The sequence below is a fragment of the Rhinopithecus roxellana genome, chromosome 9 (assembly GCF_007565055.1).
Source record: "Rhinopithecus roxellana isolate Shanxi Qingling chromosome 9, ASM756505v1, whole genome shotgun sequence".
NCBI classification, from domain to species: domain Eukaryota; kingdom Metazoa; phylum Chordata; class Mammalia; order Primates; family Cercopithecidae; genus Rhinopithecus; species Rhinopithecus roxellana.
In genome coordinates, this window is record NC_044557.1 from 80596618 (window position 1) to 80619486 (window position 22869).

The 22869-nt window shown below is 36.9% G+C and overlaps 1 long non-coding RNA gene across 1 annotated transcript; it reads left to right on the forward strand.

Moving 5' to 3' along the window:
* The first annotated feature begins 2848 nt into the window (after positions 1 to 2848).
* On the forward strand, positions 2849 to 20145 carry LOC115899627. Its single transcript, XR_004059251.1, has 3 exons — positions 2849 to 2964; positions 5364 to 5418; positions 20054 to 20145. It is a non-coding gene; the product is annotated as an uncharacterized LOC115899627 (long non-coding RNA).
* The last annotated feature ends 2724 nt before the right edge of the window (positions 20146 to 22869 follow it).

Consider the following 22869-nt stretch of genomic DNA (forward strand, 5'->3'; position numbering starts at 1 on the left):
TTGCAAGGATTATAAAGAGACATAAGGAAACTTTTGAGGGGAAATGGAAATGTTTGTTATCTAGATGGTGGTTATTATTTCACGGGTGTATACATATGTCAATACTGAGCAAGTTGTACATTTTAAATATGTGCAGTTTATTTTACTTCAATTGAACTACAATAAAGTTTTTTTAAAAAAAGTTGGATGAGATCACCAATGGAGTAAGTGTAGATAAAGAGCAAAAGCCCAAGGCTGGTCCCTAGCATATCCCAACATTTAGAGACAGAGAGAAGGAGCTAGCAGAGAGAACAGCCAGTAGGACAAGAGGAGATCTGGGAATGCATAGAGGTTTTGTAGCCCAAAGTTAGCAAGTGTACCAAGGCAAAACTCGTGATCAACTGAATTAAATACTAATATTAAGGAAGATAAGGACTGAAAATTGATTATAGGGTTTTAGCAACATGAAAATCACTAGAGACAATTTAAAAAATAATTCTCTTGTAAGGATGCAGAAAAGTTTCATGGTAAAATAGAGCAAAGAATTAGAGAGAGTCAGTTTGTTCATTATTTTCCCAAATAGGGGAAATCGCAGAATATTTGTATGTTGATAAGAAGGGAAGAAGAGTGGCTAGATGTTGGAGTGATACTATGAGGAGATGTGTGGCAATGGGATCTTGTGCACAAGTGGAGTGGGTGACCTAACTTTGAGCAGAGACTTCTTCCAAAGAGAAGGCAGAGTATATGAGAAGAGATACAGGTAGGTGGATAAATATGGTGATGGGAATTTGTGGAACAGTAATTCTCACTTTGGGTGTACATTGGAATCACCTAGATTATATTTTAAAATACTAATGTCTACCCCCTATACACACCTAACACCTGAGTTTCTTAATTAATTTATTTGGGTTCCAAACTGGGTATTGGTTTTTTTGTATTTTTGTCTTTTTTGGTGTTGTTAGCATGGAGACGATTCTTGGGTGCATCCCAGGTTGAGAACAACTGTAGTATAGAAGTCCTCTTAAGATTGCCCAATGTTTTCCAATAAAACAGAAAACAAAGTCTTCAGCTAAGAGAGTGAGGGAAGAGGTATTGTGGTTTGAGGTGATATGCAAAAACTTAAATCCATTTTCAACTAGGCAACTCAAAGGAGACGTAATGTCCCTAATGTAATGAGAAAAAGAAAGATTAGGGCAGAATTGAATCATAACAAGTCTTCGTAAAAGCAATAGGGAGATGGAAAGGGAAAACATAATGCATCATCCCTAAGAGAAAGACATCAAGGACTAGATGCCAAAGGAGATATTTGGCAAAGCTAGGCCTGCAGTTTCTATGGGGGTGGGGGGGTTTGGCAGGAACATAGTGTAGAAGAAAGAGTCAGGAAAAGTGGATTATTATCCTGGCCGCATCACTTCAGCACTTGTCTGTTGAAGTCAAATTTATTAGGTGAATTGTAGTTCAATCCTGTAATATCGAATATAATATCTGCCACAAAAGACTAGAGAGACCTAAGACAGTTTTTTGGGAATAATATAATTTGTACATGCCAGTTCAAGACGTTTGGCTCTTTCTTTATAGGAAAGTGACCCACTGAAGGGATTTGAATAGAAACATAACATGATCAAAATATTTCACACGGATTCATCTGGAAGTCGCATGAAGGAAAAAATTAGGAAAAAAGATGAAGGAAAGTTTGAAGGAAATTATTGTTGATCTAAAAGTGAGGCAATGAGTCTGCAGTGAAGTGGTGGCAGTGGGAATGGAAAGGAAATGATGGATGTAAGATAACTTTTAGAGTAAAATTCAACTAATTGGATGACTAATTGGATGGAGAGAGCAGGGAGTCAAGAATGACTCAGTTTGTGCTTAGTTGTCTAGGCAATGGTGGCAGAATGAATAAGAATCAGGGATCAGGATAGAAGTTGAGGAAGGAGCTGAATTTAGACAGAAAGATGACAAATTTGTTCTTTGACACAGTTTTGCTTCAGTTTGCTACAGAGGTTCCAATGAAATGCCCACAAGGCAGTTAGATATCTGGGATTAGAGCTCAGAAGAAAATATGAGCAGGAGATGGAATTGATGATTAACCACTAAATATTTGATTGTTATGGCCATGAGAATAAAATCTCCTGAGAGAGAAGACCCAGTGAGAAAAGCTGAGTTGAAGGGAATTTCTGTGCATGATGTTAATCCTTTAGTTGGTGGATTGTGGGGAGAAAGGAGGCCTGAGAGATTCCAGTGAAGAAGCTGGCATGGAAATGGGGCATTCAAAAAACCTGGGGAAGTGGTCCCCTAGCAGTTAGGTTGGAAATATTTGGATATTTTAACAATGTTTTTGAGCTGTACCTGTGTGTGCAGGCTGAATGAGCACCAGTCCTGAGTATAAAACGAGGTCAATATTGGTTTATACTAGGTAAAGCTGCAGCTAGATCTTTCTCTTGATCCTGGGTAAGAACCCAGGAAGCTGTGCTAAAAGCAGCAGTTATGTTCCTATTAGGCAGCACTGGAGTGAGGTGAGAATTCGCATTCTGCATTTTCAACAGGCACCCCCAAATGATTCTGAAACATACCAGCACATTAGCAATGACCAGGAGAGTTAGTTGGGTAACTATCTTCATCCATAAGAGCAAAAAAGAATGAGGATCCAAACTCCAATGCCAATAAAATAACACCTGAATTAGGTTCACCCTTAGGGAGTATTTACTTATATGCCACAAGCCCAGCGTCTGGGGCTGCCTTACCAGTCCAGTAAAAATCTTGAGCTTCACAATCAACATAACTGATTGGCTGGGATACGGGGAGCCAATTTTTGTGAGATAAACATTATGTGCTGTTGCAAATAAAAGCCAGTGAAATAGCAGCAGATCAAGTTGCTTTGGCTTCCAGGTTAATCGTTCCACCATTTGCGTCTATGAGATTTCCCAAAGGCCATTTTTTTTTTCTTGTGGGAGATGAAGGGGAAGGAGACCATTCTGGAGGATGAAGGTATGTTACTACACGGTATAATTAGAACACAAATTAAATATAGGTCCTAAAAAAAGTCTCTTCATACCAAAAATGTGCAGATGTACTGTAGCTTTACGTAGTCTGAGTCAATTTCAGTGGAAATAAAAACACTTAGAGTGTCATAGAAATAACATTTGCTAAGGGAAACTTGAACTGGCAGGACTGATCTAATTCTGATAAAAAAAATATTGGTTTGAATTTACAGGCTAAGATGGTTATAAACCACCCTATGATCTGCCATATTTTGCCTAAGTGGTAGTTTTTTTTTTAACTTAAAGGAGACTCAAACTTGTGATTAAATAAACAGTCTGAATCACTTAGCAGGTCAAAGCTGAGAAGTGCTGGCAGAACAAGTCGTGCAGTGGAATAGACAGGCTGTGTGTGTGTGCCACAGACTCACAAACACGACCTGCAAATTTAACAACAGCACATCCCACAATTCATCTGGAAATGCCAAAAAAGCCTGTTCGAATCACTGGATACCACCTAAGAGAGCGGCCACTTCTAAAAGATTTAGAATTTTCAGGCTGCTGTTCCCAATGTGCCAATAGCTTATTGGCTCCATCTGAATAAAGCAAAATTGCCAGTCTTCCTGGTGACTCTCGCACTGTTTCCAGTCTGCTTAGATATGAGTGTGCTATGCGATATTGGAAACATAAACCTCTCCCCAGAGCAGACAACCAATGGCCTAATCGTGTACTTTTGTTACAAGAATTGAAAGTAAGTATGGAAAAAGGTTGTTGTTTTTTTTTTCTTCCCCTCTGACATCTTGCTCCATTTGACAGCTGACAAAAATCAGTTTTGTTCATTCTGGCAAATACAAAGAATGTAGAAAAAATGCATTGCAAGAAAGCAGCTTTCAACAGACTTGGACAATTACCCTGGAACCTTGGAATTATGCTAAAATGAGGCTGGAGGCCTGGAACTGTGTTGTAGGTGAAAGAGTGTTATGTTAATATTCTCCTAAAACTGGTAGCACAGAATAGAATCATATAATGCCTTACACATTCTAGTAGAGCACAGGTATCTATAACAAATTTTCTTAGAAAGAGATAGACTTTTTTTGTTCTGGATTTTGTCAACATGCCAGAAACTTATAGGGAAGAGGAAATTAAATCAATTTCTGTGTAAATCTTAGGATCAATATGTATCTATAATGGATGGTATTAATTCAACTATATGAGAAACTTCCCTAAGAATGGCAAAATCTGAATAGTATATACCCAGTAAGATAAGAAAACATTTCAGGAATAGCAAATATTTGTTATATGGATCATGATTGCCTTGCACAGCAGACATCATTATGGCACGCTTTCCCACTGAGCTTGGATGACCCACAGAATCCTTCTCAACTTAGTGTCCAATAAAATCACTATTATTCAATCAAGGTTGGCAAATGAGATGAAACTACTATTTTATCTTCAATCTAGCTTATTTTCTAAATGACCTTTAGGGAAGACATTTTCATGGCATCTACTCACAATTCTTTTCCATATGGATCTTGCTAAAACAAAATAATTCTTACATGTAGTTCATTTATTCATTCGACCTATATTTATTGAGCACCTACTATGTCCCTGGAACTGCTCATTTTTGAGAAAATGGTAGTAACTTGGCAGACAAAAATTTCTTCCCTGCGGGAACTTGTATTCTAATGCCTATGAGGTTAGAAACATTGAGCCAATTAATATTTAAAGTTACATTGGTCTCTTCTAATTTTCTAAAGTTGCCACCAGTTAACAGAGTCATCTGAACAAGGAACCACTAAGTTAGAAAATACATGAACAGTTTTCATTTTATATCCAAATATAACCTACAACAAAGTTAATCTGACACATGGTTAGTGCACCATCAGTATTGCACAATGTGATAATAAGGGTAACCAACAAGTAGTTGGTTACATATTTGTCTATATTGGTCACATATTTGGTGATCAGTAATATATTTATAGCAAAACCAAGCCCTTCCTGTGGTCTGTTAGCTGGGGTAAGGGTGGGTTTGGTAGGAAGAGAGAAGTACACAATGAAGTCAGAAAAGTTATAAATGGAATTATTCAGATAATCTTGTACTTGAAATGTGTGGCCTGGACATAAATTGAAGAAATCCTTTAAAAAATTCTAACATAGTATCTTTTATTACTATCGGGTTAGAACATGACTTACATTCAACTGGGTTCATGCAGTCCCCCTGACTGTATGATATTCTTAAGTGAATCAACAGTTTCTTGCAGGGAAGGCAGCCTTCCAGAGCTGCATTCTATGCATCCATGCAGCCCAGCACAAGAGGTTGAAAGGAATGGTCATAATATATATAGGTCAGTAAACTAGCTGGACAGATTATGCTGCATAATGGTGCTGAATATTTAAATTTTTCCACAGCAAGGCTGCCCTTGGTCTGGCTTTCATCTCCTCTATATCACGTTGCTGTTTTAAGGTAAGTAATATTTGACAGCTTTATCAAAAAAGGCTGAGAGTGCTAAATTAAGAATTTAAAAATTTTTATGTTGTTCCAGATTCCTTTTTTGGTAAGCAGGAGATAAGTTTTTTGTTTTTTTGGTTTTTTGTTTGTTTTTCCCCAACATAAAGATATAGTCACACAGATAAAATGCTACTGATGAATTCAGATAGTCAAAATCGTTCCTTTGAATCCCTGAATGCATTTGCAACAGGAATTCCATATAAGGAAAAGTAGTTTCCTTTAGAAAATTAACTATCTTGCGAGCTGGATGCCCTAAGTTCAGTTAACTTGGAGAAATTTCCTTTGGTTGAAGTACTTTAAATCAGGATATTTTTCCCATGAAGGAAAAGATCTCCCTCTAAATTTTCTTTATGAGTAAGTTATTGTCTAAAAAGAGATTTTTGTGTGTTCCAGGGTAACCACATCCTTAAACAAAGTAAAAATATTTTTATTTTCTAGCAAAAACATGCTGCTTCATATTTGTTGAAACTGTTCTAACATTCAGTTTAAAATGTATTATAGAAGGATTTGTTTTCTTTTAGAGTCATACATAACTTGTGGAACTTTGAATGCCGGAGTATTAGTATAAAATAAATTTGGGTTTTAAATGGTATATTCTACACTTGTTTGAAAGCAAAACATAAAATTTTGAAAACTGTGTAGACTATAAAGCTGTACAATCGAATGTAAAATATGATATCCTATACCTAGATTGCCATCAAACTTCCTTTCTTTAGGTGGAAGTTTAAAACATAAACAAATTATTATAATCATTATTATTATTTTGCTCAACATACATACTATATCTGGAATTTCTACAGAAACTCATAGCTACATCAAGGAAGATACAGCTTAACTTTCCTGGAAAAAAGGGTGATGAAAAGAGAGTGAGATCTGTATGCCAGGGTAACTACATCTTTAAGCAGAGGGAGGCCAGGTGCAGTGGCTTACGCCTGTAATCCCAACACTTTGGGAGGCCAAGGTGGGTGAATCACCTGAGGTCAGGAGTTCATGACCAACCTGATCAACATGATGAAACCCCATCTCTACTAAAAATACAAATATTAGCTGGGCGTGGTGGTGGGCGCCTGTAATCCCAACTGCTCAAGAGGCTGAGGCAGGAGAATCACTTGAAACCGGGAGGTGGAGGTTGTTGCTGTAAGCTGAGATCGCACCATTGCACTCCAACCCTGGCAACAAGAGGGAAACTCTGTCTCAAATATATATATTTCTATATATAAATATTTATATATCTCTAGCAAAAACAAGCTGCTTTGTGTTGTTCTAGCATTCACTTTGAAATGTATTAAGGGAGAATTTGTTTCCTTTTAGAGCCACACATAATTTGTGTGATAAAAACGTGAACAACAATCTTCAAGTCCGGATAATCTTCACTAGACATCCTATGGCAAATTCTCTAGGTCCTGGGTAAGGGTGAACCCTCTCACTTCTCCCCGAAGACTTAGTGTCAGACTGGGACTGAGGAAGCATTTGACTAATGGCAGTAATTTTTATTATATAATCTCCACATATTTATAAAACCAAAAGAATGAAGGGAAAAAAAGAAACAAGGTACACACCATCTATCTCTGTCACTACATTTTATCCCTTCAGCTGTCTCCCTGCCTAACCCTTTGTTAGACAACATTTCACTATGGTCTATGCAGCAGGAACTCAAAAAGCCTAAATAACTGAGTGAGGCAAGGTGACTTTGGCAGACAAAAGAACAGAACAGTGTAGAGACAGCTCTGATGACCGTATTTCACCACCTGAATCCAGTGGGAGATCAGGGAAGCCCTCTAGCTTTTTAATCACAAATATTAATAAACCCTATTTTAATGTAAACTCCTCTGAGGTGGATTTCTTTCTTTTGCCAAAGAAAGAGTCTTAACAATACTATAATTCTGATCTTGTTAACAGCCAGAATTCGTAAAATGGAGCATCTCTTCTGGAATATTTATCCAATAAGAATGTCTACTAATAAGTATCAAGTTCATGTTTTTCATTTCTTACTGTGTTTTGCTTTGTTTTCATCTTATTCTGCTTTCTTATTTTGCTTCGTTGTTTGATCAAGACAGAAGCCAGGCTAGACAAGTGAATGAACAAGAAAAAAATAAAACCGTGGGCCAGAGTACAATAAAGCCAGAACTGAATTATTTCATAAATGAATTACAGATTGGGTAATACATCATTAAATTCATAAAAAGTGGTTACTTTATATACATCCAACCAGAGTGCAGTTTCAAGGTGTAGGTGTCTGTGTAACTATTGAGGGTATGTTTTCTAGGGCAAAATTCTTTAGAAGTCATAATAACCAGTGATTTGGGTTATCATAAGAATAGCCATGAGGTTGACTTAATTGATGACTTCTGGGAGTGTGTGTGGAAATCAATCCTTTTTAATCTAGTATTTTTCATCATATGGCTATATCTCCCCTGCATTTTCAAAGGCAGTCATATATGGATCACTCTGAATGCTGGATGTTTCTCTTCCTAAATAACGTAGTACTTCTGTGGAACTGTAGCATATGGAGGTCTCTAATTTTAAACGGCATATAGAATATGGCCACCAATTGTATACATTATATATAAAATATATAAAATATATATTTTGTATGTAAACATAGTATGTATTATATTACATACCATATGTAATATATAGTATAATATGTAAATATAGTATGTATTATATTACATACTATATTTATGTAATATAGTATGCATATATTTATATTATATATAATATAGTATGTATTATCTATATTTATATTATATATAATATAGTATGTATTTTATATATATACAAATATAGTATGTAAATATAGTATGTATTATATATATATATTTATTTATTTATTTTCCATTACAGATTTAGGTCATCTGCAACCATCTTGATTTTGTTTGTTTTTTATTTTATTTTGTCATCTGTGTCAGAGTTTACAGTGATAATAAATTTTGCTAATTTGTATCCATATCTAATCAAATTGTGGAGAGAATTGAATTAATTTCTTTTTTAATGTCCTGAAAATAACCACAAGCAATAACAATAATAATGATAGCAAGAAAGGAAATAGGAAGAGGAAGAAAGATTTTTTTATACTCTACTACCTTATTAGATCTAGTTTTTTTTTTTTTTTTTTTTTTAGTTTCAAGTAACAATAATTCAAACCAGAATAACTTAAGCAAAACATTATTATTATTGTTTTCTATGGAGAAGGATAATGAAAGACCCAAAGGGGAGCTGATGATTAACCAATCCCTGATGAAAGGGGTGCTTCGTGGACCTACCAATGGTGTTTCTGAGATGCCTCTTTAATAACAATGGGAGTCATAATAATTTTAAGAACAAACATTAATTGAATATATAGCATATCTTTTTTCTTTTTCTTTTTTTTTTTTTTTTTTTTTGAGATGGAATCTCACTCTCTTGCCCAGGCTGGAGTGCAGTGGCATAATCTCTGCTCACTGCAACTTCTGCCTCCCAGGTTCAAGCGATTCTCCTGCCTCAGCCTCCTGAGTAGCTGGGAGTACAGGTGTGCACCTCCACGCCAGGCTAGTTTTTGTATTTTTAGTAGAGACGGGGTTTTGCCATGTTGGCCAGTTTGTTCTCAAACTCCTGACCTCAGGTGATCCGCCTGCCCCAGCCTCCCAAAGTGCTGGGATTACAAGCGTCAGCCACCGCGCCTGGCTCACACTTCCAATAGATTCTTTAATCTATACTTCATAGCAACTGTATGAGAAAGTTCACATTATTTTTCCTGTTTTCTAAATAAACAAACAACTAAAGACAAAGAGGTTACATAAATTTCCCAGGACTACACTGCTATAAAGTAACAGAGCAAGGCACTGAACTCAAACTGGCATGACAGCCCGCAGATTTAAACAACCGCATGATTACGTGGCTCTCCCTCAGACAACTCCAAGTCTCTGCTTCTTAGTTAAAAATTCCAAAGTGTGGAAGAAGGGATACTGATGGCTCCAGCTTGGATCAGATACCCATCTTTGAATCGCTTTCTAAGACAAAGGGCCAGGATCACTATGTAGGGAAAGCAGCCCTTTGTGTTTCGGAGTAGTTATGTAGAGCTAGACAGTCGTGCCAAGAGGTACCTCTAGCCTATCCATCTCACCTTCAGTCAGTCTTCCCAGTCAATGTGATTACTTCCTTCCAGAAACTGAGGACTTTGTCCTTCTGCTTCAGCATTCAATGGACTTTGCTTTATAACAATAGGTTTGTCTATCATCACCTCTAGAAACACTCTAGAATGCAGGGAATATATATATATACACACACATAATATAGATTATATATATTATAGATACATACACATAATACAGATTATATGTATAATATAGATATACACATATTACATATTTATATTACAGGCCAGTAGGGGATATATATAATATAGATATATAATATGCATATATCTATATACACAATATAATATATATAATACTATATGTATTAATACTATAATACATAATACATATAGTGCATAATATTATATGTAATATATAATATATGTATTACATAATATATAATACATATATGTGTATATATCTATATACATAATATAATATAGATATATAATATGTATATATCTTTATTATACATATTATATATCTATATTTTATATGTGTGTGTGTGTGTGTGTGTGTGTGTGTGTGTGTGTGTGTATATCCCCTACTGGCCTATAATGGACCATTTAATGACCATTTAATGACTATTTAATGAACCATTTAATGACCATTGTTGAATTAAAAAATGCTTTTGACTGATGAATATAAAGAATAAGGAATGCCATGTCTTCTCCAATCACATACAAATACCGGGGAGCCTCATGGACAAAAGCAAACTGAAAACAAAAATAGAAACAGAAAATATATACATATACATATATATCTATATGTATGGGGTAAACTATGATCTATGCATCCATTTAAAAATTAACACATGAAAATAACATTATTTTTGGATCCAGTTTTATGAGTCAGTCTTTCTAGTGTAAATAATTTATAAGAGAAATCAGACAAATATCAGGTTTGTGGGAAATGTAAATTAATTTGAATCTAAACTTAGAAGAACCCTTCCTGTGGGCAGATGACAAGGGGAACAAACTGAGCAAGAAGAATTGAGGAAAACACAGCAGAGAAACCACAGAACCACAGAACCTAGCAGGCTGATGGCCTGTATTGATAGAAGAGTCACAGTGATCCAGGGTGACTACTGGTTTACATAGAAAGACAAACAACATAGGGAAAGAAAGCGGATATAAAAGGACATAAAATTTACAACATATTTCCTTTGTAGGTCTGGCTTGAGGCAAAAGTGGGAAATAGGCATTAGGGATCCAAATCTTCCATTCTGAGCCCTTTTCGGCTCTCCAGCACTTCCGCCAATCTTCATGTACCCAAGAGCTTTCTGGTCCCCCATTTTCCACTGTTCTCAACGAAGAGTCTGTAGGGTATTGCTCATTTGCATGCTAATACAAATGAGTCAGTCTGGATGTTATCATCTCTTTAATTGTGAAAGTAAAGCTTCATCTCTGTTAAATGAATACCAACAGCAAACGATAAATTGGGGACACTTAAAAGGATCAGTATTCCTGGCTCAGACATCACAAAAGGCTGGGTTTTCTTGAAGGTAATTTTAGATGAGCAAATGGCATATTCTTTCCTAGATTCTCCTTTGCTCAGAAAGAATACGGTCTCATGGGGCGCAGAATATTCTGATTCTGCTTTGCCACCAAATATTATGTGACTTTGGATAAATTACTCAACCACTCAGGGACTATGTTATTTTTCTTTTTAAGCCTCAGTTTTCCCCCTATAAAAATAGTCATAGGCCAGGCACAGTGTCTCAGGTCTCTACTCCTAGCACTTTGGGAGGCCAAGGCGGGTGGATCACTTGAGGTCAGGGGTTCAAACCAGCCTGGCCAACATGCTGAAGCCCCGTCTCTACTAAAAATACAAAAAGATTGGCTGGGTATGGTGGTGGGTGCCCGTAATCCTAGCTACTTGGGAGGCTGAGGCAGGAGAATTGCTTGAACCCAAGAGGCGGAGGTTGCAGTGAGCTAAGATTGCACCATGGCACTCCAGCCTGGGAGACAGAGCAAGACTCTGTCTCAAAATAAAATAAATAAATAAATAAAACCACTACTTGGGGACATTGTAAAAATTGACTATATGTAATTGCCTAACTCAGTACATGGCACTTAATAAATGCTCATTGAACAGTAGTTATTATTTTTATAAGCAGTACTGATGTCATTACTGTTACTACATTTAGGGATTGGTTTCCTATGTAGGGTGGGATGTCTGCAATTTAGAATGAGCATACGTGTTATTAACCATTGATATGTGGGATGAAAATATATGAACTTACATTAATATATGGGTATATACATATATATATATAACCTTTTTATAAAAGGAATTCAGCTTTACTCATATACTAATATTTAAAGTATGGATTGATGCCCATGTTTCTACTCCATATCTGTATCAGCTGCTCACTTACCATGTAGAAAAAGTGCCCTTTGTCTCCTGGGACAGAATGGGAAGCCCACAGCATGGAAAGGTTGATGTGGCGCCTCCCTTGTTTGCCCAGTATGTGCTACGATGATTTGTGAATGACATCATTTTGTCTTCAAAAACAACTTACAAATAAGCAAGTGGCTTGAAAGAACTTCTGCAAAAGAAACTATGACTTGATTTAGCACTAAAAACGTACAAATTCTTGGGAGGCCAAGGCGGTGGATCAGCTGAGGTCAGGAGTTCGAGACCAGCCTGGCCAACATGACAAAACCCCATCTCTACTAAAAATACAAAAAATTAGCTGGGAGTGGTGGCGGGTGCTTGTTAATTCCAGCTACTTAGAAGACTGAAGCAGGAGAATTGCTTGAACCCAGAGGGCAGAGGTTGCAGTGAGCAGAGCTCATGCCATTGTACTCCAGCCTGGGCAACAAGAGCAAGACACCATCTCAAAAAGAAAAAAATAAAAGTACAAGTTGAAGAAAAAAAAAAACCGGAAAATGACAGAGCTGGCACTCCCTCAATTCCTTCTAGGAGCTCCTTGTCTGACACATTAAAACAATAAAACAATAAACACTGATAAGAAGGCAGTGGCAAAAGAAATTGTCTATTGGAAATTGACATCCACTGTCATTAATGACATTCTATTAATAAGCAAAATAAGATATAATTTATTTTAAAATGTCATCGTCTTGCTTTAATTTTTCTATTGTTCTGACTATATATTATTTATTATAAATAAATATTCAAATGTTAAGGATGTAGTCTTGAAAAATTTGTAAGATGCAGCACTTAATGAAAAATGTTTAGTAACCACCCCACTAAGAGCAGAGTTTCTTGCAATTTTGGTATCTGTAACTTAATGGCAGGAAGAGGAAAACAATTTCAGCTGAACCTGGAAAAAATATAACAATACAAATATTTTATTCTCAGGTAAAAGGGAAGTTATTATTAACATTTGATTTGATTTGATTCAATTTATGACTAAACACAGTAAACACTCAAAAAGCATAACATTTATTGCTCACCTACACCACATCTTTTAGAACTTAGTCCTATAAATTAAGTTCCCAAAAGTGTCATAAGGTCATTTAGTCTTTCTGTCTACCTCTTGCCAGGCCACTAGAAAGCTTTCCAGAGTGCAGGAGAACTTGGGATCTCAAAGCCTGAATTCATCTCTAGAAAGTTAATAAAATACTCACTGAAATATAAAAGTGATCTTTATATAATTATGTCTGGACAATAGATTGTTGGGTCTCTCAGTATTCCAAAACTCGTTATTTGTTCTCAGAAATATATCTCTAGCTATCTACCTAACTACCAATTGTTCGATTAAATGAGTGATCTATATCTAGAGAAAGAGATTTAACTTCCAATTGTACATTTGGAGTAATCTAATTACTCATCATTCTCTCTTTAAGAAATCTCATAAGATTTTGCACAGCAGTACGTGTTTTGTGTCCAGGTACCCTCAGGCTAACAGGAATGATATTGTTCAAGAAAAATAAGATACACTAGTGTTTTTTATTCCAAATACACTACTATTTTTATTCATATAATATTCTAAACAGGCTTTCATATTACCTTGTTCTTCTAGTTGAGGCTTAAAAAATTTTTAAGCCAATCCCAGAGTTTTGAAACCCTAAGATGTTGTCTTTAACTGGATGGATTTTGAAAAAAGAATGCCCTTCTAATTCAGCTCTGTAGTTGACTAACCCTCAAATGGAAATGTGCACATGTTCGCCTCTCTCCATGAGCTTGGGAGTTTCCGAGTTTCCGTCAGTAAAATAAGCATCATGATACCAATATGTCTCACATGTTTCTGAGAGGGGTCCAGAGTGAGTGAATATTTGCCTGGTGCTGCAGGATCTGTGGGCTTTCTAAAGACAGGCAGGACATGCTGCTAATGTTGCGATCAGTGCCAATTTCCAGATGGAACTCTGCAGCTATACTGAGTTCACTCCTTTTCAAAATCTGTTCGGCAAGTGCTCCCAGGGCTGGTATAAGCTCTGGGGCTCGTTTGTTTTTCCTGGTAACCATGGAGCTGCTAGTTTCAATCATGGCTACAAAAGCATCAGAGGAACTGGGAAAGTAGAGTGAGAGCCAGAACCCACTGGCTGTCTTTGGAGTAGCTGAAGAGTGAGTAGCAGGAAGCAGTAAACCAAAAACCATAGCTGCCAATAAATGACCTAGACACTGTTTTCTTGGCATTGCTATTTGAGTTCTTCATGGCTAAGCAAATCAAGACAAATGGGAGGGAAAAAAAGCAAAGTTTTCTCAAGGATCCGTTGAGGTGAATCTCTTAGCTATAAAGGGAATGAAACTTATTTTGCAAGAAGTTCACTCTGGCAGAATAGCAGAGATAGATCCAAGTTTGGATTCTGAATCACTTAAGCTGAGCAAGTTACTCAAACTTTGCAAATCTCAGTTTCTTATCTGTAAAATGAGCATAGTAATGTCTACCTAATAAAATTGTTTAATAAGGTGTGTGTGTGTGTATATATATATAAAGAGAGAGAGAGAGAGAGCGCCTCAATAAGTGATTGCAGCTTTTGTTCTTCTAGACCTTGCAAATGAGAGTATTCAACATTTAAACAAAAGTATATAATAGGATTCGTTCACAGAGGAGGTCTATAGAAAAAAAAGTATATATATAGTGTGTGTGTATATATGTAGTAGGATAATAATTTAATGCTGAGTTTTAAGCCTTTCTCTATATTTCACTCTAGTTGAAGAGATGGAATATTTTAGAAGAAAAGCTGCGTGATATTTAAAAGTATTTGAACTTTCAAGCCTGTGAAACTTTAGCATTATGAAATTTTTTTGTGGCTGCTAAGTTTTACACATCTTGCTTTGCCTGGTTAGAAATCAAATGCTTTCCTTGACAATAACCGCTTTCACAAATACACTGTATGAAAGGTGATGCGTGTGCATTTTCAGGAAATTATTTTAATAGCAGGATTAGTTTAAACTCCCACTGTGTTCCTACATGGACACTGCCCCACCCCTAAACTGTATGGTCAGGCTAGGACTAATAACAGAAAATCTCTTTAACAATATTTGAAAATTCGTAAAGTTTCAGGACAGAAAAGGTGTCACAGCAATTTAACCTTTGGGAATTCTGTGCCTAGGCAATTTTTAGCTAGTCTTTTCTTCTGTAGAAACAACTAGCCTTCTTCCTTGTCGTACACTTTTATTGTTAGTTATTCTTTCTTTCCAGCTTTCCCAGAGCTGCTACCAGTAGTGACTGTAACCCCATCCTCTCTTTTGGAAATGTTGTTTCAGGACACGTGGAAGATTATTTCCCTGCTATTTGAAGTTTCTGCGTGTCACTGAAGTATGCTGGTGCAGTGACTTAAAAGCGGAGCCTTTATTTATCATGATTAAATGCTTGATAACCAGGGAAAGGTTTTGACATTCTAACTGGCCCATTCTGGAACCTTTTAAAGGAAACGCTAACTCCAGCCTTTTAATGAAACTCAAATGAAAAGATTCTGGATTTAATAATATGAAACAGAAAAATTATTCCTTTTACCCAGAAAGTCTGCCATGTTCAGACATTGGTTAGACGGTATAGACTGGGGATGAAGAGTTTAAGTTGAGTTGGGGTAGAGGGGGATTGTCCTGTTATATAGCTGGAAATTCAGATCCCTCCTTTGGTTGGATACCTCAACAGAATAACGGGAGGGAGGGAGCTCTGGCAGGGAAATTCTTGGCTCTGTCTGCAGTATATACAGTATAAAAGAAAGTGCCCTTCAATATAGAACACTATTTCCAGGGTCCTGTGAATTCAATGACTCTAAGGCAACATGTCTTCTAATAAAGACACTTTGTTCTTTTAATCTCCCCTTTCTCTGTCTCCACTCCACCCACTCCACACCCTGTAATCCTGAAGACGAGAGTAAGAGGAGAGACAGACTGGTGGACTGAGATGCCCTACAGAGAAGAAGAGTGGGGTGGCTCATGTTTCATACATCATTTCCATTCACTGTTTTATCCCACAGACACCAGAATGCACATATTTCCCAGCATGTCCAGCTATTCGTTATTTATTTAATAAAAGGACCATAAGAGCCTCTTCCAGAAAACCAAATACTTACTGTGTTTCAGTAACATGAAAATCTATCTAAATGAATGGCGAGAGGAAAATCAAATATGCCAGAGACACCCAGATTTCACCCTAAAAGCATTCTCCTTGAAGGCACAAGGGCTGTGTAACACAGTAGGATTTCTGTTTAGCTGCCGGACTTGAAATAGAATAAGAACAATAAAAAAAAAAAAAAAAAAAAAAAAAAAAAAAAAAAAAAGAACAAAGGTAACATTTCCAACACTGCATCCTTGGCTGTTTCATAATTCTTTTTTTTTTTTTTTTTGAGACGGAGTCTTGCTCTGTCACCCAGGTTGCAGTGCTGTAGCACCATCTCATCTGAGCTCACTGCAACCTCTGCCTCTTGCCTCCTGAGTAGCTGGGATTACAGGTGTGCGCCACCATGCCTGGCTAATTTTTGTATTGTAGGAGAGACTGGTTTTGCCATGTTGGCCAGGCTGGTCTCAAACTCCTGACCTCAGGTGATCCTCCTGCTTTGGCCTCCCAAAATGCTAGGATTACAGGCATGAGCCACTGTGCCTGCAGGCTGTTTCATAATTCTGATACTACTGTCCACATGTGAACAATTGCAGCCACTTCTTGCTGATTCTGACTGCTGTGATGTTGCAAAGACCCGTTTATTCATTTCATTTATTGCCCTCTGCGGCCGAATTACTATCACTTGCAGCTCTCCCCTCGGTTTGCTTCTAGGCTTTCAATTTTGTTCAGGATGTCCAGTACAGAAATAGAAACGGTGGGTTTTTGGATCAATGTAGCTTAATTATAATCCTGTTTTCTGCATCTTGCTCATTTTCTTTTTCATTTATTCTAACAAAAAAAGACAGTTGGGCACCGAGTGCTGCCTGGATAGTCTAGTAAATAATTTTTGGAGTTATAGATATGTGGCTTGATTGTCCATTTTCAAGGCCAAGGACAAAGTCCATTTGATTTCATTTTAAATTGCATGACTGAAATGAACTTACAAGCCTCTTTTTCCCTCTACATGATCTTCTTGCTTTAATTGTGAAGACTACAATAAAACAAAACAAATAAAAAAACACACGCACAAATGTAAAGAATTATCGGTTTGGATGTTTTTGGTCTGTCTTTCAAGCTATCTTTTGATGTTTGCCTCTAGAACTCCAATGTTGCAGCCACCACAGCTTGAAGTATTTCCCCCACCACTTGTGCCATTTCAAACATTCTCTTAGTATTAAAACAAATCAAAATCAGGAGGTATCTAATTGTGCTGGTTTTGATTTTGTTAATACAAAGTGAAAGATTAAAATGGAGCAGTAACAGTAAAAACATTTCTTAAAGAGGCAGTCACAGCAAACCATTAAAAGGCAGATAAGCTCTAAAACCAAAGCCTTGAGAACTTTAAAGAGAAACAATCCCCTTCCCCAAAGAAATTTCAGGAAAGTACAATCATTACAGAGGTTGCTTTATAACCTCTTTGTAAAAATGTTAGTCTTTGGCAAAAGGTACCGTTATGACGGCTTTCAGATATATCATAACTGCTTCCCCCTGTAACATTTACAAGCTCACATAGTACATTTGTCACTTTTGGTGGCAGTTGGCAAGTTTTGTAATGGTCTGGGTGTTTCCCCAACATCTTTCTTGTTTTCCTCACTCTCTTACGCTCTTTGGATTCTCAGTTACCCCCTGGGGCTAGACTCCAGCTTTTTCCTTTTATAGCTCCATTGCTATTTCGTCTGTAGGGCAATAGTCCTAGGTACCCCCGCCTCCCGCCCCCATCAAAAGCCTTAATGGAGTCTGATTCTGAGCATCACTTGAATGAAAAGTCAGGAGTTTTTCTGACTTTGCTCCTTGAAGCAATACAGCACTTCTGTTTCGTCGTGGCAATTATTGTTCTAGACACTTTTCACATTTCACTCTGTAGAGCTGCTGGCATGAACAGGTACAACTTTCCCTATTTAGTATTTGCCAAAATAAATCGATAAATTGCAGCAAAGTCTCCACCTTCCCTTGTAATCTCAATTCCAAAGGTTTGGGAGCATTATCCCATACTTATTCCCTCTAGTGATCATACTCTTTTCCCCTAAGAAAGTGGGTTGCAGGCAGACTTGTAAAGGCAAGAGATGTCTTTCCAAGACCTCTTGAATATATGGATGTTATTGTTTGGCAGAAACTTTCAAAAAGTGAGCACTCCTCAACACAGTTTGTGCTTACTTTTCAAACTCCTTTGAGAAAATGTAAATGATCCCTGGTAAGGTGAAGTCTGATTCACACTTCAGTATGAACTAACCAGTTACCATTCTCTGGGACAAATTTTTCAAATCTCAAATTGGAAAATATGTTTGGCCAGGGAAAACTGAGAATTTAGACTGGTGCTATAATCAACACATTCAAGCATAATTCATTCACTTGACTAACAGGAAGAATAATGCCTGTGAGCTGAGGTATGAAAGGTAAACAAAGATTGGCCATACACGCATGTGGAAGAAGACTATTTTGAGAAAAAGGAACAAAAATGTGAAGACAGAGGTGTATGATTGTGTGGTACATTTAGAGGAACTGCTTGAGGCTCATAGCTACATGATTGCAAAGGGTAGCAGGATGAGTGGTGGGAGAAGAAACCGGGCACATAATCAGTAAATGGATCATGAAAGGCTTTGTGTTTGGAGCCAATAAACTAAAATTTTCATTCAGTTGGAGACCGAATGCAGGATTTTGGACAGGAAAGTGAGATATTAAGATACGTATCTTACAAAGATGTCTAGTGACATGGAGAATGAGAGAATGGATTGATGAGGATACTCCAAGTGAGTCGTCCATGACAGCCTCCCATTTTTTCACCACCCAATCTCTCTCGAACATACTCCAAGTAAGACTGGAAGCAACACCATGTGGGATGTCACTGCAAAAATCTAGGTGAGGCTTATGAGTGTCTGAACTAAGGCTATGACGGTGGGAGTGCAGAGAAAGGGCAGGCAGTTTCAAAAAATATTAAGAAGAGAGAATTGGCAGAATATAGGAGCTAATACAATATGAGAAGTGAGAGAGAAAAAAGACTTCTAGATTATCTCAAAGCATTTTATGGTTAATAGATGAAATACTGATTCTTCTATATAAAGCTACCTCTCTACCTGTGTATCTACTCCATTTCCCTCTCATGCACTCAAGCACATCATTGCTCTGAGTATACATCCTCTCTTTCTATCCTTATATTACCTCTCTTTACTAAATAAATCCTGGCAACACACAAACATGCTATATTTTCTCTTACCTTTCAAAAAATAACTATTTGACTCCATTTCCTCCACCAAGCACTGCTTGGTTTCTCTGATCCCTTTTATAGCCCAATGTCCTGTGTGAGTTGTCCATGACAGCTTCTCATTTTTTCACTTCCCAAACTCTCTCAAACTTACTCCAGACAAGCTTTTGTCCTCAATACTCTACTCAGACATCTCTTGCTAATTGTCCAGTAAAACTGACTTTGATTCTATCTCGCAGAGAACACCTGGAAATAGTGTAAGCACAGTTCAGTGTAGTCTTGCTCAGGATCTGTAGTATTTATACCCTGACATCTGCAGCCCATTGGTTAAGGGCTATGTTAAGGGGTTAGGGTAGGGAGATATAAATTCTCAGGCACCCTAGATCTCTATGTGAAAAAGCAAGCCACAATGCTGCAACCTGAGGCCAGTCCTCTCAAAAAGCTGTAGGCATTGGCTATTGGAAGAAAAAGCACCTCAAAGATTAGTATGCCAAAAAATGGTATAGAGAGTATGTAAAGTTTGTTCCCAAACCAGCAGTATCAGCATCACCTGGAAACTGTTGGAAATGAAAATGCTCTGCCCCCCAAAAAACGACAAGCCCCCTCCCATGACTTTACGTACATTAAAGTGTAAAAAACACTTCCTAAAAACTCTGTGATGAAAACACAATTATTAGGTTGGTGCAAAAGTAATTGCAGTTTTTGCCACTTTTTTGTGTGTGTGTCAACCTAATACATTATTCTCTTTTGCAGACAACAACCCAGGAGATTTTGATACCAATATTTTGACCTCATGATATTCCGACACTGCATTTATGAATATACATTTTCAAATCAAAATTATAACATCAGGGATGAAATTTTATCAAGAAAATATTTTCTGCTATAAACTATACTAAACCAATTTAATTTCTCAATGATTTTTTATACATTGTACTTGTCTTTTACAATTGATTCAACTGAAATTAACATCACAAGGGTTAATGCAATTTACTATGTTACTTTTATCAAGAAGTTTTAATTTCAAAATAATTTATTTTGTTGGAATTCAACTTTTCTGGTGATATATTTAGCTATTTTAAAATTAGTTTGGTGACTATTATTTTGATGAAGTCAATTATTTTCAAGGCTAAATTTTACAGATCTGTATTTTTTCAACAAGAGTTGACAGTCAATTTTTAGTTAACAGCAAATTTTACAGTGAGAAGTTGTAACTATTGTCAGTTTTATTTTGTTAATTATTTCTACAAGCTATATTGATTATAAATTAAACAAAATACCATATGTTTATCTTTATTTCTTTGCTAACCCAATAAAATTTATGACTAATTGTCATCAAGTATTACAGAATTGCCCTATTGTCAAAGTTACTGACCTATTACAAATTATTTTTAGTGCATGTAATTTTTCTATAACCTCTTACTCTTGAGATTGCCTCCCTGTGTGCTCCTAATCCCTTCCAGAGTGGATCTTGTAGATTTTTTGTCAGTGTAGAAAGTGGGAAGATTTGCTCTCAGAATTCTGCTGGCCTGAAACAATGTAGAGCTTCAACAAAGTGATTTGTTCTGTTGTTTACTGATTGTGAACAACAAACAGATTTAATACATGAAGGAAAGAGGAGATTACTGAATTTTCCAGCAATGTATGTACCCACTCTCACATCTTTCCTTTTTTTTATAAACTAACTACTATACCAATCATGGAGCAAAGAACATTAGTGGACAGAGGTGTAAGATCTTGGTGCCTGGGAGGTTTAAGCATCCTTGTCTCTGTTGTAGAGTCTGAACATTTGTCTACCAAACCCATCTCTTGCTCCTACCCAGCATATATATTTATTATATTGCCTTGTCTCCTTTACAGTTTTCTGTGCACATGTGACTAGTGTATCTTAAAAAAACAAATACAGGGAGAAGTGAGGTTGTCCACTCTCAGGCTCGGCTCTACCACATGAACTTCTCTATGCTCTCTTCTCCTTCTGGCTTTCTGCCATGAAGATAATCCTAGGGTAATCTCAAGAGCCCTGTGTTTCAAATGGCAGGACAAGAAGAAGAAAGGATGCTGAGTTGTTGAATGATTGCTTAAGGAAAGCTGCCCCACCAGGAACACACACTCTGGAATACTTACATGAGCGAGAAATGCATATGACAGTATTAAATCAAGATTTGGGTGTTTATTTGTTATAGCACCTAGCCTTATCCTAACACAGGCTCAAAGCTAGAGTCACACAGCAGACACAAAACGTTATTAGGAGTCAATTCAGAATCAAAACATGCTAATATGGGAAGGAAAAATGAAGCTTACAGAGGTTCATCTCTAGCTTGAGGCAATCTAACCACTCTGGATAGAATTTAATCTTCCTTCGTTTGACTTCTATGCCCAAGGTAAATTACTGCAGAGAAAAAACACTCATAGATTTGCATTTTATAAAACATTGACTGCATGTTCTACTATATTTACAACAGTGGGCAAAAGTACAAACTGCAAAAGGTTCTAACTGCTGGATTATTTTCAAATACATGCACATACCATCTTTGCCAAGTACACGGGCTGCTGCTTGCTTCTGTTCTAGTGTCTGCTTCACTTAATGCAATGAAATGGATAGTGAGTATTTAATTCTTCAATTAGAAATCTCTGAAGCTGCTATGTAGAAACAAGTGCTGCTGCTATCCTGAAACAAGTGCTCTAGACTTCCAACTATCACCAACACCCTCTACTACAAGCTACATTATTAAACTCACAGAAATTTCTGCCCAGCACACCATTGAAAGAAATGTTTAGAGGAATTAGCTTTGGGGGAATATAAATTAAATATTTACAGGAAAACAAGTTCTTCAGCTTTGATAGTAATATACTTAGTGATGGAGCATATGGCTCATGAGATACAGACATTTTCCTGTAAGACATTGCTATGGTTTGAATGTGTCTCCCAAAGTTCATGTGTTGGAAGCTTAATCCCCAATATAACAGAGTTGAGAGGTCATATCTTTAAGAGGTGATTAGATCCTGAGGACTGTGCCACATGAATAGATTAAAGCTGTTATTGCAAGAGTGGACTACTTATCACAAGAGTAGATTCCTAATAAAAAGAAAAAAGGATGCATTTTGTCCCTTTTCTCTGTCATGGGTATGCTCTCTTGCCCTTCTGCCATCTGCCACGAGAAGGCACAGCGAGAACTCCCTCACCAGATTCATCCCCTCTGTCTTGGACTTCCCAGTCTCCAGAACTATGAGCCAAATAAAATTCTGTTGTTTATAAATTACTCAGTCTCTGGTATTCTGTTATAGAAGCGCAAAATGGACTAAGACATATACATTGTAAGCCATTTATTAACAAGCATGACTTACAGCTCAAATCCATCCTAAAAACAAGACATGGTTGACCATTATGCTTCTTTTAACTTCACACCATGGGTTCTTATAATTCAGTAGTCATAGCTTAAAGGTAAATTTCAAATAGATAAAAAGTGTCCTGAAGTATAACATTTAGTCAATATTGGCATGCAAATTTAGAACAACTTCCCTCCCAGCTCCAACTTTCCACTATGCTGCACACAGTGTCTAACTCTACA